The following is an 18,182-nucleotide window of genomic DNA, read 5'->3' as shown; positions in this document are numbered from 1 at the left end:
TATTTGGTTTATTACTATGCCTAATATCATGGAAAACATGATTACTACTGTTGGTTCAGTCCAAAGTTTGAATTTTGAAGAAATACTGTTCAACAATGAAAAATGTAAAAAAGGGGTCTTAGACTTAATATCTTCATATCTTCCATAATGCCTGCCAACACTCCTTAAGTGGCACTGTCATTCTGATGTGTTTGCATTAAAAAACTAAGAAAAAAACAATCTTTATAGGTTCATAGGTTCATACTAGGCTATCTGCCCTAGGGCATTTATAAGCCTAGCCAGATTGTGTTTGGCTTTCGCCACCCATTTTAAATTAATTTTGCTATGTGTTTTTTGAGGTTAGTATACTGTGTCTCTGTCTAACAGTGACACAGAAGTGATAGCCGGGGTAAACCTACAATCTCCCATCCACTCATCAAGATTCCTCTTGAAGAGAGTCATATTCTTATTCAGATTACCATTAATCTTTCATAGTCTTACCTTCAGTCTGTACAGTTTCTCCCATTTTCCTCAAAAAGTATCAATATTAGTAGAAAACCAATTCATAAAAAATTATCATTAAGGAGTTGTTATTGTTGGGCTTATCTTCAAGATTAATCTTCTCTTCTGTGGCATTTTTTAATCCATGTGATCCTTCGGTAGTTCATAGCAATCTGCTTTTAAGTAGTAGTAATAATTTCTCTAGGGGATTTTCTATCCTTCATATACATATAAAAACTCACAAAAATAACTATAAGTGTTGTTTCACCAAATTTGCTATTCAAATGTACTGTTATGTTATGAAAATGTCACTATAGATTCTTTAAAAAATGGCTAACATGGTTTGCATCCAGCATTTAATAAGTTAACAGTGCTCTACAAAGCCACACACTTCATCTATAGTTACTCTGTTAAATGGTGATCAAACAGGTACAGTGTACAGTGGTCTATGCAGGGCCTCTGACTGAGAGGATTATGACTTCTTCTACAGGATTTGAAACAACAGCTGTAACATGGTTCAGAAGCTATGTGCCAAACAGACAAATAACAATATATATGATGCACATTTGAAACCCAAAGTTCTTTCTACTGGAATGCCACAAACCTCCACTTGGGACACCATTCTGTTGTCTTTACTCATAAACTCTATTTAGACTGCTCTACAACTACTTATGATGATCATGTATGCAAATGATATTATTTTACACATTGAAACAGAAACTATACATTGATCTCCAAAAGCTTCTGTGAATCCAAATTTCAGCTCTTTTCTTGGTTTTATACCTAGAAATATACAGTTAATTCTAAAAAAAGACAAATACTATAATATTTGGATCATTGCATTGCCTTTCCAACAGTAAACCATCAAATTTTAGAGAACTATGGGTTATTAAAATTAAGCCTGTATAAATGTATACAAACCTAAGCATGTACCGCAATCAAAAACTCTCCTTCACCCCATCATATAGAAACAATTATCAGAAAAGGTCCTTAAAATAAAAGTCCACCATCTCCTACAGTGTAACTCAACCATTTGGATGTTTTTCTCCCTACAATATTGTTCCATATTGTTTAGGTATCAGAAACCTGCTTCTAATTTATAAAACCTGCATTTCCTTGCCCTGGAATCAAATGAAGGGAGAGCCTACCCACTGTTTTTAGCTTAACTTCTCACATACTTTGGCACATGAATTTATCTCTGCATGGCATAGCAAATCATCATCATCCTTCCTTTTTCCCATTTTCTACACGGGGTCTAGATGTCATGTCAACTTTCACCATCTTTCTCTATTCAGTGTCACCTTCCTACCTTCTGTTACACTCATTGCAGGTCTTCTCCCACAGAATCCATCCACCTCTTTGCTGGATGCCCTTGTTTGATCTTGCCTTCTTCCTGTCTGCCCCAAATCTTCTTCATGAGATTGTCTGCTATTCTTGGGCACATGTGCCTGAACCACCATAGTATGTTTTATTTTACCATTTCTGCAATTGGGGCTTTGACTTCTGCTCTTATGTCCTCATTTATTTGTCTATCCCCCAATGTGCATCCTACCACCCTTCTCAGGCATTTCATCTCCATAACCTCAAACTTCCTCAACTGCTTTGCCTTTACTGCACATGTTTCTGTACAATGCAGTAATACTGGTCACACTACTGGTTTTGTACACCTTACTTTTTAGCTTCTTTGGCATTTTTCTCTTATATACTACACTGGACACTCTGTGCCAGTTGGCTACAGCTCCTCTGATTTTTAGCTTTGACCTCCTCATGCAGATTTCCCTTCTCTTCCACCACCTTCCCTGATACTTGAAGCTGTTAACCTGCTCTACTGTCTTCTCTTCTATCTCAATTCTCAACTTCTTCTTTTGTTTATTGACTATTTGCTGCCAGTACAAGTGTCTTATCTGTGCTCAGTTTCATCTCATGTGCCTTCAGTTTTACATTCCATTCCCCTATCCTTTGCTGAAGGTCTTGCTCAGAGTCTGCTTTTAATGCTACATTGTCTGCATACAGCAACTTTATCTTTCCTGTGAGACCTGTTTGCTAATGTAGTTCATTATCAGTAACAGCAGTGGACTAAGAGCTAAATCCTGGTGCACACCCACTTCCACTGGGAACCTCACGTTAGACAGAACACTTTTTGTATTTGAGTAATTGGGTCCTTGTAGACAGTCTGCACTAATTCTACTAGTGTTTCCGGAATTCAAACCACCACAGTACTGACTAAATCTTTCTTTTAACCTTGTCATATGCTTTCTCTAAGTCTAAGAATGCCCAGTTGGACTCTTTCCTCACTTCTAATTTTTTCTCAACTATCTGTCTCACTGCAAACATCGGGTCAGTTGTGCTGCATCCTGATCTGAATCTGAGCTGCTTGTCTCCCATCTTACCTTCTACTGGTCTGTGTATTTATCAATCATGCTGTCCAGAGCTTTCATGCAATGTACAAGGAGTATGATACCTGTGCTGCCCACAGGTGTGCATGTCCCCTTTGTTCTTGAACACTGGAACTAGTATGCTTATTCTTCAGTCAGCTGGGATATGCCTTTCTTTCCATGCAGCTATGAGTATCCTCAGGAGACATCTCTCCCCTATCGCACCTACCATCTTCATCATATCTGCTGTGACCTCATCTAAGTCTGCTGCTTTCCCTGACTTCTATTTTTTTAGTCCTGTTCTTACTTTCTCTTTGGTGGGGTCCTTCTCTTCTCTCACTGTAAGTGGTGTCTGGGGGAATACAACTTCTGTGTGGTTTTCATCACTCAGAAGCTGCTGGAAGTACTTCTTCCAGCTACTGTTGATGCCGTGTGGACTGGTGAACAGGTTGTTGCTCCTGGCATCCCTTATGAAGGGTGTCTGATTATCTTTCTGTATTTACTTTGCAACCTGATAAAGTTTCTTTGTGCCATCAACTGACTCACTTTCAAGAAGCTGGTAGAGTGCCTGTGATGCCTTGTTTCTTGCTATTGCAACTCCTTTCTTAGCTTCTTTGTTAGCCAACCTGTGTTCCTCTCTACCCTGGATCATTTTTTCTATCTCCCACTTTTTCCTGTACCCCTTCTTTCCTTTGATGACTTTCTGGACTTCTGCATTCCACCATTAACTTTCCCTGTATACCTTATTTCCATACCTGGCTCAGCCACATATCTGTTCTGTAGGCCTCACACATGCTGTTTTGAGGTGTTGCCATTCTTCTTCAACTCCACCTTTTTCCTCTTCTTCCTGAGGAGGTAGAGCCCTGAGTAATGCTTGAACTGTTGTACTTTCTCTCCAGTCAACTTCCAGGTCTTCAGCCTGGTCTCTGTTAAACTTAGAGCCTTCTCTGACCACTGCTTGCAGATGTTTGTGACAACCAGTGGTTTATGCTGTGGGCCAACTGTTTCACTAGGGGATGATTTTGCAATTGCTCATTCTACCCTAATGCCCTTTTCTTAGAAGGAAGAAGACTACCTGAGTTGCATGTTGGCCACTATTATATGTGAATTTGGGAAAGCCTCTCTTTCTGAAGCATGTGCTTGCTACTATCAAGCCATTTGCCAGACAGAAGTCTAGAATGGCCTATACTTCTTTAACCCTGTTAACCCTCCCATAAGGACCAAGTCAATCCTCATATACTGGTCTGTATGTCCCAATATGTGCATTCACGTTACCCATTAACACCAATTCATGTCCTGCTTTATTTAGTGGGTCCTGAAACTGTTGTCTGAATACACACTTTTCCTCACTATAACACCGTTGCACTATCATTAGACTGGAGTCTAATTGCCATGAGTAAGTCACTAATTCTGATGAGATAACTCACTGTCTTCTGAAGCTTCTCCTTCATCACAATTCCCACACCATTTCCAGCCTGTCCTCCTCCTGAGTAGTAGATTCTGGATTCCCATGTCAAGTAGATTTGCTGCACTGCCCTTCCATCTTGTGTCCTGGATACAGAGGATGTCCAGCCTTCCCCTTACCCTCATGTCATCCACTTCCAAGATATGTCCTGTCAGTGAACCTACAGTGAGTATAGCAATTCATAGTTTATGTTTAGCAGATTGATTTGCTTTATGTCCAGCTTTTGCTCAAATGAGCTATCTGAGGTACTCTAAGCTGGTCAACTGGACACTGGCTGGCTAGTAGTCTATTGACTCAGGGCTGCTGGGCTTTATTTTGGTCACACATATTGGTCAATAGGGGTGCACATTGTTAGCATGGTTCTGGTGTAGGTTAGAATAGGGTGGGTCCTCAACCCACTTATCATAGGCAAATACCTATGCCCATTTGACAAAATTAGCCAACAGGACCAAATCATCAAGAGCCATATGTTACACCACTGCATGGCTACTTTTACTTATGTCATGCAGAGAGACATTTGTTCCCCTGTATAAAACAAATTTCCCAACACAAATTGTAGAACAGATAGTTATACATTTTGCACTATGCTTGCAAAATACTTTTGAGTAAAAATGGCAAGCACATCTCTCCAATATTCAGGATAACAAAAACGAGTTAAAAATCTTTCTACTGCTGCAAACACTGGTGTGTAGCAGGACTCATTCTTTGAAGTGTTGATTAAAGGTTCGTGGATTGCAGTGAGAACTTTGACACCACCCCAGGAAGAGTGTGGATGATGGTCTGTCAGTGCAAACAGCATAAGACTACAAAATGAGAATCCTTAAAAAAGCCTGGAATTTAGCTACTTTCTTTGGCTGAAGTTGTAAAATAGCTCTGAATAGCTTATAACATGCTCTAAGAGAAATGAATATGATGGTCATTCAGGAATAAAATGCAAGTACTCCTGCAACAGAAGGTGTGTAAGATATCTTTATCTCACAGTTACCATTGTATCTCAAGGAACTAGGAAGACAACATCACACTCAACTATAAATAGGTTATATAACAAAAGAAAGAAGAAACTGATATCTAAGATCAAGAGGGAACTTAGCAGAGAAAGAATACCCTCCACAGCTAGAAAAAGCAAATCAGATATCATGTAAATTCCTGTAAAGTTAATTACAAAGCTAAATTAGCATCCCTAACTAAGGACAATCATAAGACATTCTTTAGCTATGTCCAAAATCTGAAAGGGTATGCCCAGCTATGTGCTGAACGTATAGTGGACAATATAATTCTAACAGAACCCGAGGAAATTGTCAACGTATTAGCTGACAGATTTGATACAAACATCACCCCCCTGTTTCAGCAGCCATACCCCAAAGCATTCCTGACACCAGTCCTCTGCCTAGTATCTTATAAGAGCAGGTCATATCCATGTTCTCCAAGGCCAAAAACATGGTCTCTGTGGGACCAGATAACACCCCAGGCTGCTTACTAAGCAATCTAGAACAAGACCTAGCTGAACCACTTGGGTCTCTGTTTAACCACAGTCTGAGGACTGGCTTTGTTCCAGCGGAGTGGAGAACAACAACAGTAATCCACTTGCACAAAGGGGGCCCATCAACCAAACCTGGAAACTATATACCTATAAGTCTAACCAATCCTATCTGCAACATCATGGAAAGAATCATCATGGACCTTATCAACAAGGACATAGATGACCTTCAAACTCTTGATCTGACCCAGTTTTGCTTTGTTAAGAGTAGATCATGTTAATTAATGTCACCAAAGCTCTTGATGAAGGCAAAATGGTACATACTGCCTATCTTGACTTAGCCAAGGCTTTTGACACAATCCCTCACTTGGGTATCACTGGGTAACTGTCCCACCTGGGGATTACCACTTGCATCACTAGATGGGTAGCCAAGTGTCTCACAGACAGAGCACATATTGTTAAATTTGGGGATTCCACCTCTACCACGAAACCAGTTACCAGTGGCATTCCACAACCAACTGTGTTGGGCCCTCTTCTATTTCAATCTATTTCTCAGACATCCAGGTGAAAGTAGATGGCCTGTAGCTTGCCATGTTCACTGATGATTGCAAATTGGCCACGATCATTGAGTCCCACAACAATGTAAGCCTATTACAAAAGCGTCTAACACAGACAAATGATTAGTGCCAAAACCACGGACTAAAACTAACACAAAAAGGTGCATTATTATCCCCTTTGGCAAAGAGGAACTCCCTGCAAATTACAATACTGACAGTGCTTCCTTAAGCTCAAACCCAGTGGTGTGAGATTTGGGAACACTGGTTGATAGCAATCTAAACATCAATTACCATATGTCAACAGTGGTAAGAAAAGCCTTCTACGTTGTGCACCTCATAAGTAAGGGCATCGCATCCGAGTCTAAAGATGTTATAACTCCTCTGTTCTCTACCCTCATCAGACCACTAATAGAGTACAATGCTGCCTTTTGCATATACTTCACCAAACATCAGCAGCAGCTGGATAGACCACAGAGGTTTCTCACCAAGGAAATTCAGGGCCTCCATAACACAACCTACGTGGAAAGACTGAAAGGCTTGTGACTTTATTCTGTATCTTATAGGCTGCTGAGAGGTGACTTGTGCCTGGCCTACAGAGCAGTCTCTGACCCTGTCCTAATGAAAATGCTGCACATATGCAAATCAAATGGGACAAGAGTCACTTGCTCCAGGAAACTCAACCTAGACTGTGATATTAACAGAACATGCCAAAGAAATAGATATATCTCCCAGAGACTGCTGCTCCTCTGGAATAAACTCCCAAGTTACATGAAACAAAGCTCCTCAATGACCCTATTCAAGTGCAACCTAGACAATTGGAGGGGAGACTGCAAATTTATTCTGGGGATGGCACCCATGTCTCTCATGAACAGGGATAGTCAGTGCTGATCATAGACTATCTATGTGAATAACGACCATCTAACCAAGGTCAGTTAGGGAACACAGGTATAACATGGCTAGGTTTGTAAAGGCCCTAGGGCCATTAGCCTAGTAACCTTCTATGAACCTAAACCTATGAACCACCCTTATATCTAGCATGACTCGTTTTAAGGAGACTTGACATAAACTCTGGGAAGGAGACAAAAAGGCATTAAAACAAGACTGTATCCGCGTTAGACCCACTGGCAGCCGCTTTGTAAAATATGTATTAAAAATTATAAGAATAACCTAGAGTGATTTAAATACATTAAAATAGCTCAGAAAACAAATATACAATAAAATAAATAGATTTAGCTTCAATGTGAAGTTTTCCTTTCACAAACTAACATTTACAAAGCTATTTGCACCCACAATACACAAAAAGCCATAACAAAAAATAAGCTTCTCCTACAATTAGAATGCAGCCTGTCTCTTATCCCACTTGGAAAAAGTCCCGCTAACAAATTGTTCAGCAAGGCCAATACAAAATATGTAATTTTATAACTCTCACTAACCTGCACATCTAACGCTGCCACTTACTGACAAATGCAAACATCCTTCCCATTACACAAAGGGTCACGTTTACTATTGGCAGCCATTCTTTAAAGTATTATTAACAACAAGTTTCTATCAGCCATTGTCACATAAATTCAAAACAGCTAAAATTCCCTACCCACAATGAAACAACAAGCCAAGCACAATAATCTGGACAGACCACAACATTCCATTAATACCACAGGACAGTTTTTTTTCCCAAAAGTGGGGTCTGCAGGGTAGAATTCCATCCTTTCAAATATTAATACCCAACCATCTCTTGTCACATTAAAATAAATCACTACTGGGACAACTTTAAACTCTGCTAACTGCACATGCCTAATCTAAATTGGTTATCTCACCCTCTTATTACCTTCTCATTCTCTCAATTCACATCCTTTTACTGCTTTTCTAATATTAACCCCACACAGATGCAATACCCTCTTCTACCCTCCCACATCACACCACTCCCTAACTCAGTCTTCCAACTGTCTCTAAACTTCCTTGGTTTTCCACTCATTCTGGGCACTGTACTTCTCATGACACCTGTCAAATGTATCTGTCACCCATCACCTCCAGACTTCCCAGTACTATAAATTACTGTATTAAGTTATGTAAAGTCATACTGTGCATTTGTAAATATAGAAAGGCAAATAGCTCACCCAGTTGTTAGAACTCCTCTCACTGTAGATGCAAATGTACATACACTGTTGTCTGTAATTTATACATTTTGCTAAAATGTCTGGGATTTTTGTCACTTGCACACCAAACATATTAAAATATTTCTTACCCAAAAACACATGTAGCTCAAAGAATGAGCATAAAACTGCATGGTTACTAGACCAAATAAATAAATAAGGAGCTCCAGCAATGTGTGAATACATACCGTGTATAGAATACATCCTTCTATGATGAGGGCATAGCATGTTCTCTAAGTCATTAACTGGGACCGTGTACAGTCATTCTGGTTTATGTTGTATTCTGACATGCTTACAATAAAACTTTAAAATACAACCTATTGTAATAAATAAAATAGTTGAGAGAAGCACAAATTTTGAAACCTATCTTGCACCTGCATGTACTATGCTTAAGCATACTGCAACCTGTAACTCTCAGAAATGTATCTTAGTTGTATGTTTGAAAATGTAACCCCAAGTTGTGGGCCATGGAATTATAACTGTCAGTGGAGCTACAGGCAGGGTGCTTCTATAAACTGCAGTTCTGGTTTTACAGTGAAGTATCCCATGAATCATAATCAAGCACAGAAGTGAGGCACCCAGTCCATCTCTCTGCATTTGTATGTATGTATGGTTAAAAGCCAAATGTAGCACAAGAAGTGAAAAAAAACACTAATAATCACTCACAGGTTACTGTCGAATGCACAAGATATCAAAAACCCTAACAATCGTTCACAGGTTACTATTTAATGCTAACTGTATTGAAACCTCTGACCTTTCTTACATTTATGCCCTACTGTTAACCCCGTGGAGTCTGTGAAGCACTAAACTAGTCCACTTTGCTTTCCAGTGGTACAGCTTTATTTACATCACTGACAATGTATTGTATTATCAGAGCTTAGAACTAAGCTGAAAATGAATTTCTGCATGACATTTTTGTAAGACAACTACATTCTGTCTGTTCTCCTTACTGATATTCGTTTTCCTTACAGATATCATTTGCACATTCATGCCTTATTATATCCATTACTTCCTCCATGGTTCCACACTTTGCTATCATCTGTGTATTGTTATAATCCTGTTATATTCCCCCTGAATGAGAAACACAGTGCAACTGCACTGAAAACAACCACAGAACACCTTCTCTGACTAGGTCTAAGCTATGTTTCACAATGGTATGTTACCAGGCAAATCATAAATGAAGCCGTACATTAGAAGGTTGCATCTAAAAGCCTTATGAAACCTGTCATTCTGTTACCATTTTAGCAACTTTCTGTTCCAGCATTTTATTACTGATGACTCCTTATAGACCGTATCTTCTGGCTGCCTTAGCATTTCTACACTTTCAGTTTATGCTCTAACCTACTCTTGTAGAGTTATACAGTATTAAGAGGGCATCTCATTTAATTTGTTTTGGTCATCACTAACATTTTATTGTACATGTACCCGACTGCATCTTCTACAAGTTATTTTTTTGTTAAAAAAGTTATGCTTCTCTACATCTATTCCAACACTTTTTAGAGGTATAGTCATAAATTTCAAATAAGATTTCACTCTGCAAAATTGCAACACTGGACTGTAAAACATCCATTTGCTACAGCCTGTTAGAGATGTAAAACATTCTCATTCTGATCACTGTTTGTGATCATGCTTGGGTGGCCAACTGCACTTTCTTTTCTTGGCACATATATCTCAGCACAATGTAGCACTTGTTTACTTTCCACGATAAGATAATAGGTATTATTTTGCTTAGTGCCCCTTTTGCCTACATTTTTTGGTACAGAAAGCTCACAAACTGTTTGAACAGGTTTGTACATAGCTATCTTTCTTGTTATATTACACAACAGTATATCCCTTGACACTTTGAGAGGATTTGCTTTCAGAATGAACACCTCCTTCTTGCTTTAGCAACAACAAAATCCCTTTCTCTGTCAGACGGGTTTACTTTTAGAATCAGAACCTTTTTAACAACAACAAACCCTATTTATTAAATAAAATGTACTCTTTGAAGGCTGTGGTAGCCAAGGTGCTAAGTGTAATAAAAATCTTGGATCTGGTTCCTGTTGCTTTCTTCCTAAATCGTTGGTTTTCTGTGTTGGTGGTTGCTGTGGTTTGCTATTTATTTATGGCTTCAGATCCTATGCTCAATGTTCCCTGTGTTTTTCATGAGGACTTTACTTCATTAACAGCCAACTCAGGCGTTATTGGTACTACATGGCAAAAAACTATGGACAATTTTGTTGTGCATGGTTCTACCTCAAGCGGCAACTCAGGTATCCAGTCTAATACTTCTGGGACTTTTAATTCCATTAATAGTGGTGAAATGATGTTTAATAACTTTGCATCTAAATATGCTGAAGACAGACTGCAGAGACATAGTAATCCATTTGCGAGCATTGGCTCTACCGCTAATGGTCTCTTTTCCACAGAAGTACAAGATATTATTGAAAAATTTGAAAAACTTATTTTTAAGGAAACTAGTTGCCATTTTCATTTATTGGGACTGCAGAGATATTCTGAGTTAGATATTTCTCCCCGAGGACTACGAGCATCTAAAAGCCCATCCACTCTGTTGGATTCTGCTGACATAGCAGATGCAGCCTTTAAAGATCGGTGGTTGGCTGCAGCACATAAATGTGCTATGGAGTGGATGGGTATTCTTATAGAAAGGGAGCAATTGTTACATAAAAAACTAAAAGATGAGTTAAATACCATGCACACTGACATTCTCAGAAAAATTGGTTCTTCCAAGGTGAATGAAGTTTTTAAAAACATGAAAGACTGAATAAGTTTGAGAATGAACAGGTGGAGTTTAAACTGCATACAATTAAAAGGGATTTACATGATTACAACAATAAGCTTGACTTTTTGTGGAGAAACAAGAAAACTGCAAATGGTGGGTCTAATGGCAAGCCTGTAAAAAAAAACAACATTCGGTTTCGTTTGCTTCGTTCAAAGGAATGGGATATACTACTGATTCTGAAAATGATGTCTGAGCATATCCTTCACTTCCCCCAGCACAAGAATCGGGACTTCACCAAAAGTGTTTTCACAACAATGGAGAAGGTGCCAGAGGGGGTAATAAGAAGAGAGGAACGGGCAATAATTTTACACCAAATGAGGGACAATTTAGACAAGTACATAAACGAGGTAGATGGAACTGATTTTTGTTGTAATAATATAAATGTAGTTAATTTATCTGGCTGTTCTCTTACTGAAGAACAATATAGTGTATTGAACCTTGGACTTAAATTTGTACCGGCAGTGGTACCAAGATTACATATATTGAAACAAGAAATATTTAAATTTATTAGGAAATTACATCTGAAATGTTTTTTTATTGAAAAAACTGATCAACAGTGTGTTGATAATAATTTGGAAATAGTGAGTGAAGATGATAGTTTTTACTTGTGTGTTTCTGATGATTTTTATGTTGGTACTGTTGCTAATGTTTACTGTTTACTTGACACTGGTGCTGTTAGTTTTAAAAGTACATTTATTCCCCCTATATAAATAATAATATTCAACAGTTTTCAGAAATGCTTAATTTTTCAATAGAAGAACTTTATGAAGAACATAATAAAAGGCCACACAACCAATATAATATGACCAAGAAAGAATGGCTTGCCCTTAAAAATCTGGCAGATAGACAGGATTTGTTCAATAAGCCATCTGATAAGGGTAACAAAATTGTATTTCTCCATTATTCACAATATCTTAATATATGTTTACAACATTTGAATGATAGAACAACATATAAAGTAAGTGATATTAAGATTTATATGAAAGCAATGGAGAATTTTTCCATTTTGATGGAGAAAGGGTATCGCTTGGGATATTTTACTAAGAAAGATGTTGATGCTAAGTTTAATACTGAAGGATGCAATTTAGTTACATTCTATTGTCTTCCAAAACATCAAAAAGGTAATACTAACCCTCCAGGAAGGCCTATAGTATATGCTACTAATTTTTTTTTTTACATAACATTGGGGTGCTTCTACATAATGTTCTGTTACCCCATGTAGATAAACTCAGTTCCTATATTAAAAACTCATTTGATTTCTTGGAAAAAATATCGAAAATACACTGGAATTCCAATATGTTTTGGATTTCCATAGATGTATGTAGTCTCTATACAAATATTAAACATGATGATGGTATTAGGGCTTTGCAATATTTTCTAGATGATAGTCCAGTGTCCCATTACATAGTTGAGCTTATTCATTTTTGTTTGATTCATAATTATTTTAGTTTTAATGATGTTATTTACTATGAGTTATGAGGCACGGCAGTGGGGGCACCTTTTGCCCCATGTATGCTAATCTTTTCATGGCCAAATTTGAAATGGATTATATTTATAGAAATAAGTTTGTATAGGAACATGTTTTATTTTATTTTAGGTACATAGATGATTTGATTTTTGTTTGTAATAATGGACTGGACAAAGTGCAGGATTTTGTATCTCAGTTGAACAATAATACATATAATGTTAAATTTGATGGTTTACAATATGGAAAAGAAATTACTTTTTTGGATGTGCATTTAAGTGGTTTGGAGCATGGTTTTGTTAGAACCATGGTTCATCGTAAGTTCAGTGATGGTAATCAGTACCTATATGGTACTAGTTGCCATCCTGATCATACTATTAAAGCTCTACCATATGGTGAAATGATGAGACTATCTAGACTTTGTAATAATACAGATGACCTAGAAAAAGAAATGCGTCAAACATTGTCCATGTTTATACATAGAGGCTATAGTAAAAATTTAATTAGGGAGTCTTTAATTAAAATAACTGAACCAAATCTTTCTTTATATACTAATAAGAGTATGGACGTAAGGAATAGGAATAAACTGAATTGTGAAAAAATGTTTTTTGTGACCACGTATAATATTTTAAGTAGAAAGATTTGGGAAACAGTTAAGTATTATTGGAAATGTCTTATGAATGATGATTGTTTGAAGAAAACTATTTGTAGCATACCTTATATTGCATATAAAAGAGGGCAAAATTTAAGAGATGAACTAGTGAAGGCTTATTTCATCTTACCTGCAGAAAATGTTTCTATGCCTTTAAGGTGTAAAGGTACTCTTGTACTAATTGTTATATATGCTGTTATATTGTGGCTAGTTTTGGTAGGATTAATGGAAACCTATTTGTATCCAACACTAGTTTTTCTTGTGATACTATGGGTATAATGTATTGTCTGAGGTGTCCCTGCAACCTGTTCTATATTGGAGAGACCAAAAGAAAATTTAGAACTAGGTTGCAGGAACATATTAGAGACATTAAAAAGTACAAATTGGAAAGTCCTATAGCATCACATTTCATGGAGAAACATCAGGATGATTGTGGTCTATTACAAACAACTATTTTAGAAAAAGTTATGGTAAGGAAGAGAGATGAAGGCTTGATTAAAAATATATTAACATATAAAGAAACTGTGTTTATTTTAAAATTGATACTCTTCCACCAAGGGGGCTGAATAAAGAAATTAACTGGAAATGCTTGCTTTAATTGATATAATTGTTTTATTACTTGAGTGTTTCATTGTTTGATTGCTTGTTAAGGGGTATATATACAGGGGAAGGTTTTATTAAAAAATGTACTCTTTGAAGGCTGTGCTAGACAAGGTGCTAAGTGCAATAAAAATCTTGGATCTGGTTCCTGTTGTTTTCTTCCTGAATCGTTGGTTTGCTGTGTTGGTGTTTGCTGTAACAAACTTTATTTTCCCTGTCAAAGGGTTTTACTTTAAAAAACAATTACACTAGCTTTAGTTTCCCTGTTTTAATAAATTCAATTTGTTACGCAGCCCCTTATTGTAAGTCTTCAGTGTAGCACCTGCAAAACATTTCATTTTCTAGTCTATCCTTTCACTGCCATAAAGACCCACTTTTTATTGCTGTTGCTGCCCAAATGAGCACAAGGCAAATATTCTTGTACATATTCCAGTTCCTTAGTGTTATCAATTTAGTACTCTGTAAGCTATTATCTTGATACACAGTTTTTTTTATTTTTAACTGCAAATGTCCCACTCACTTGCTGCCTTCTTTCTAACAATCAACTTTTTTATTGTAAATGTCTCCCACTCATCTGTTCCTTTTTCCTCAACAGAATGTTTGATGACATCCCACAAAACTTCCAGAAATTGTGTTCCTAGTCATACGGCAAACAGCACAATCCAGAAATTTTAGTGGACTTAATTCCTTGTTTCAGTACTTTTGAACTGTTTCAGAAACACCATACCACTGAATTGTTTAGCTTCAGTGGCATTTTAGGCAATGCTTAGACTGTGGTTAAGGTATGTACTGTTGTAGCGATTTCCCAGTGCGTGTTTCAGACCTAACTTAGGTTTCTCAAAAAAGTGCAATACTTTTCCATAGTACAACATGCTCCAGACTATATTAATAATTTTCCTCAGTACAACATACTCCAGGCTATATGACTTACTTTTACAGAATAACAGGGTAACTATTTTTGTTAATATGCCATCGTTCAGGGCACAATGTTCTTACAACAATTTTAAATCAGTTACTGTTTCACTTTTTGAAAGCAAACAACTTTCTTGCACTTACGTCAAGGCATGCTTTTTGCAATATCACCTTTCAACACTTTGCATTTACTGACAAGACTTTCCACAGCTTTCCCTAAGTCACAAGTAATTTGACAACAAAAAGCTTTTCAGCTCATTTCACATGCAAAAAGCTACTGTTTATACTATTCATCTCAAAACAATAGCCTAACATGCATACACAATGTACGATATGCCCAAATCTGTGATAAACCAAAATGCCAATGTGTTATTCTTTTTATATAACATGAATATTGTTGTAAGATTGATGGTTGTTTGAAAAGTTTCATTACTACAGCAAGTGTCCCAAATAATAGGTTGAATGTACACTGAGATGTATTCACAAGAAGAATTATGGCCGGAGAAAAACATTTAATTACAAAAAGAACAATGGGTTTGGTTTTAACCAGTGCATGCCAGACACCTAATACTTTATAGCAACAGCAGTGCATAAAGGCAAAAATTAAAACAGTTTCTCTAAAGTTAATGAATGCTCAGTAAATATGCAGATAAGGTAGTAGTCAGAAGATGCCATACTAAGTATATATGCATAAGTTCTGAAGCCTGATGAATAGAAACAACTCTGGTTTTCAGGAATGGTGTAGAACAAAAGCTGTTATTATGCTGTGCAGGTGAATTGATTATGCGGACATTGTGGATCCTCAGTAAATGAATGAATGTAATTGCCTGTTCACAAAACGCAATGCAGAACAGAGTGTGAGAAAAATTCATGGGATCCCTAGTCAGAGACAATGACTGAATGAGTAATTGATTGATTGACTGATTGGGATTTGTTTACCAGGAAAGTGTGACTGGATAATTTTATCCATTTTCAGATGAGGCATGCCTCTCAACTTCTTAGGACAAGAAATCTGGATAAAGACAAAAATAATGTGGGACAGAAACCCAAACATAGGGACAACTTTTTAATATAGTTCTTTTACAATTAGAAAGTTGCTAGAATGAAAGGTTTTGTGTTTTCTTGCATTTCCTGAAGGATACAAAGTCTGAACTTGAAATGACTGTCATTATTTAGTGATTTCAGTCCTCAGTAATTTGCCAGAAAACCACAAGTTTTATCAGAAAAGACCAAAAATATGAAGCAACAATCTGGATATTTTATAAAAATCTGGACAGTTGACAGGTATGAGTGGAGGCCCATTGAGAAAAGATCAACAAATAAAACAAAAAATACATTTACACAGGTGAAAACTGACAACATACTACAACATACTGCCACCCAATTCAACGAACACTTCACGAAATTCATCCTAGCCCTCACTAATAATAGTTCTCCCACTTCACATCCAAACCTATCTTCTGTACCAGCAGACCAAAACCTCTTCTCCTTATAGCCTGTCCCAACTAGCACAATATATAAATACCCAAATAGGCTTAAACCAACAATCCTGAATTCCAACAAATTACCTGCAGAATATCTAATGACTGCAGCCAAAGCCATCTCTTATCAAGTCTCCACTCTCATTAATCGCTTTTTATCAGAACAACACATTCTTTCTCTGTGGAAAATTTCACATATAATACCACTCCACAAAGGAGGCAACTTTGTGGAACTATCTACTTAAAGTCCAATAGCCATTCTACCCCCTTATCTAAAATCTGTGAAAAATGTATACACTCCCAAATAATCTCCTCACTAATAAACTGCTAACCAACACCCAGCATGGATTCCACCCCATTCACAGTGCTACCACAGTCCTTATTAGCTTTACCAACACAGTAAACCAACAACAAAACAATGGTAACCTAGTATCATTTGCATTCCTAGGTCTTTCCAAGGCTTTCAATACTGTCTCCCATCCCAAACTCCTTTCTGCTCTATCCAGTCTTAATCTCAGCCACTTCACACTAGCATGGTTTGAAGACTATCTAACCAACTAACAACAAGCAGTAAAATGGCAAATCTCCTTATCGCCCCTCCTACCTGTCACTTAGGGGTCCACCAAGCATCCATTCTTGCACCTCTTCTCTTCAACATATTCACCAGCCAACTCCACAAAGCTACCCAGCACACCACTCTAGTCCAGCATGCCAATTACTCCCCCCTAATCTGCTCCACCCCATCATTCGCTCAACTCCAGAAAATGATATAAGGGCCCTTTACAACTGGTGAAACCTGGTTAGCCAGCTCTCAATTAATACTTAACCCCAATAAAATACAGCTAATGATATTCTATCCCACTAGAGCCTTAGACCCCATACTACCATTCACAATATTCTCAGCTAATAACACCCCATCACAACAAACTTCTAGGGGTTATTATAGATAACAACATGAAATTCAATATGTACAATTCACAGACAATAAAGAAAGTCCATAAAAAACATGGAAGCCTATATATAGTAAATGCAAACAGTACCTTACCAATGACAGTAAAGCCACTATTGCAAGAACCCACATATAATACACACTGCTATATGTCTCCCCATACTCAAAAACCTAAACAAAGCAGACTTTAACAAACTAAACACCTGCTACTATAAAACAGTTAGGTTTGCTACTGACTCACCCTTCAGGACACATCACTGCATAACAATCAAGCAACTATCCTGACTAGAATTAACTGACCTGCTCAGATATAACCAGCTTACAAAAGCCCACCAAATTCTATATTATCCATATAGAGTTCCTGCTCTTCAAGGTCTACTTAATATCTACTCTAACAAATGCCTATTAAGCTCCACCAATAAACCACTGTTTAACACAGGCAAAAGCAACAATAGCTCTGGGGACTCCTTGTTTTCCATTTCTGTTGCAAAAACATAGAATATCATTCCTGTCGATATTAGGACCACTGAAAACAAAAAATATTTTCAAAAAATTCATCTGGTCCCATTTACATAGTTGTTGGTTATGTAATGGTTCTGACCCGGGGTAGCGTCACTTACTTGGATCATATCGTACTTTAACTCTCTATGAAAGCTTCAACAACTCCTTTCCATGCTCTTACTCAATGTGTGTTTACTGTACTAGCCACTGATGAATGTAACCAAATGACTGAATACAATATCCTTTCGACTGTATTATTCCTGTAACACACTGTGCTACTTATAGTATATTTACTGAATAAAATATCCTTCCAACTGTATTATTCCTGTAACACAC

The sequence above is a fragment of the Protopterus annectens genome, chromosome 10.part0 (assembly GCF_019279795.1).
Source record: "Protopterus annectens isolate FY-2018-M chromosome 10.part0, PAN1.0, whole genome shotgun sequence".
Lineage (NCBI taxonomy): Eukaryota > Metazoa > Chordata > Ceratodontiformes > Protopteridae > Protopterus > Protopterus annectens.
This window is presented reverse-complemented; position numbering follows the sequence as displayed.